A 2,649-nucleotide genomic window follows, 5' to 3' on the forward strand; every position below is an offset into this window, starting at 1 on the left:
TTGTGGTCTCAAGGAACATCCATTTTCCTATGGATAACTAAAGTTTATCATTACTTATAGAAGAATACTAGTCCATTGTGTATAAATACCATATTTTCCTTATTCATTCATTCATCGCCACACACATAGGATACGTTCAAAATTTAGCTGTTATTATTGTGCTGCTATAAACATGAGTATGCATGTATCACTGTAAAATTATATCTTTTTTGATAATTTTATTGAGAAACAAATAGCAATGAGACAGTTCCAAAACTGATTAGTAGGATAGTTTCAGTAATTAATACATTGCATATTGTTGTCTTCTTAGTGGTTATTCATAGTACAAGATGCAGACATGATATCCTGTCCAAAAACACTATTAGAACAAATCTTTCTATTCATTGAACTAAGAGAAAATAGCTATATATCTATCCTAACTATTTTGAATATTCAAATACAAAATGGTCTTTCATCGTGTCCCCTTTTTTGTTTAGTTTTGTCAGAGAAGGGTATTCCATTGTCATTTAAATATTGTAGGTGCATGAATTCGAAAAAATAGTCCAATATAGTCCAGTAGTCCATAATAGTAGTGGGCTTTCTGTAGGACTGGAAATGTCAGAAGTTGTGGACTTGAGCCATTTTCAATTTACTTTATCCAAAGAGAAGAAACACATTTTTAATTTTTGTTTTTATTGGGAGGTGTCTGCAGTTCACAGTGATTGCTCTCCCTGAGGGAGGTGCTGCATGTGTGCAACGTGACTTCCCTGACAGGAGCTCACAGCCACATGAAGGAGGCGCCCACTGAAGTCAGGCTGCTGCGTCCCCTGAGAGTGGAGGAGAAGGTGCTGCATCGCCTTCCCTGCTGGCTACATTTCAGAGAGATGGTTTATGGCTCCCAGGAAAAGACCTTCCATGGGCATAAGGGTGGCAAATGCCTTTGCCCTCTTTTTAGTTTTGATAAATATTCATACGCTTTTTAGACACAGATAATAGTTACAATTCTGTCAAGTACATGTTTTAATAAGAGGAGGAAGTTCTTCTGATGGGAGAATGAAGCCACTCAGTCTTGATTTTCATTTGTCCGTATAGTAGCCCGGTAGAATATCTTGTGTCCTGCAAGCATTCTGAGCTCACAGTGTGTCAAAGCTGTGCAGTTCCCTCAGATTCTCTTCATGATGATACTGTGTACAAATAAAGGCAGGTGCTTTCTCCTCCTTTTCAACCTGGATGGCTTTTGTTCACTGATTTCTCTCCTTATGAAGGGTGGCACTTCCTGCTGTTTTGTATCTCTAGTAGCTTCTGCTTGAATGTCAAGTCTTGCCCTTTTTCTTGGCTGCTGCGAAGTTCTGTATCACTAGACGTATCCAAGAGCTGTGTCTGGGGATCCTGTTTAGTGACTTGGTGAAGATATGGGGTTTTAGTCTTCTAGGGAGGGCACCAGAGCAGCTCTCAGAGGTAAAGAAATTTTGCACAAGGCTCAGGGAAGACCTCCTGAGGGCCCTCCTGTACCTCCTGAGGGATCAGACTTTCTGTCCTCCTCATTTCAGTGGGTGGTGTCTGCCACTGGTCCATTTTCTCCTGGCAAGCTTACCCTGAATTTCCCTACAGGGCAGATCCTTTTCAGAAGCCATAATTTCCTCACGTGCTTGGTCTCATCTCTCTTCCGCTGAGTCCTGGTGGGCCCCACTGGTGCTGGGCAGGGTTCTCTCCCTCTGGGGATTTCTCTTCTCTGGCCCTCTGACCTGAAAGCACCAGCTACCTAAACTCTCAGAATAAAATCATCTTTGAGTATTCCTAGGCTTTTTTCTTTTTTTATTTTAAGACAGGGTGTATGGGATGTACAGGGTCTCACTATGTAGATCGGACTCGTAGTGATCCTCCTGTTTACAGCATCCCAAGTGGTGGGATTACAGGAGCACGCCAGCATGTCATAGGCTTTTCTCTTGATCAGACATTGAATACACAGTGTACCAAGGAATCCCTAATTACTACTCTGAATAGCAGTAGTCTTGATAATAGCTACTGACTGACAGTGAGAATGAAATGATCTGTGATGTACATGAACATTTAATGTAATTGTCAATAGTAACTGTCAGTACTTTTTTTTGTATTTTTGTGTAGGGTCTACAAGTTCTCACTACACAGATTGAACTCGTAGTGATTCTCCTGTTTTCAGCCTCCCAAGCACCGGGATTACAGGCACGCACCACCACGCCCAGTCTCAATCACTGTTTCAGCTCTCCCCGAGGGCAGGGCTGACATGGCATGCAGGGGATCAAATCCCCAGTCCCTGCGCCTGACTGAGCAGGTGCTTTAGTCCACTGAGCTATCTGGCCAGCAAGTAATATTTTTATTGTCTTTTTTTATATTTATCAGTACATTTTGCAACACATGATTACATCACTCATGGGGAACTGGGAATATAGCTCAGTGGCACAAGTGCCTCTCTGTCAAGCACAAGGTCCTGATTTTGATTTCTGGTACAAAAAAACATCTCTTGGGGAGTTGCTACATGAACATGACACATCTTAGTTCTTTTTTATTACTTCTCCTCCTGTCCCTGTCCTCTTCCTCCATCTCTTTCTCACTTTCCCTTTTGCAAATGATCTGTCTCCCTATTTCCCATTTTCTATCATTTATTTTGTTCTTTATTCATATTTTGGATTC

The sequence above is a fragment of the Octodon degus genome, unplaced genomic scaffold (assembly GCF_000260255.1).
Source record: "Octodon degus isolate 3935 unplaced genomic scaffold, OctDeg1.0 scaffold00063, whole genome shotgun sequence".
Taxonomy (NCBI): domain Eukaryota; kingdom Metazoa; phylum Chordata; class Mammalia; order Rodentia; family Octodontidae; genus Octodon; species Octodon degus.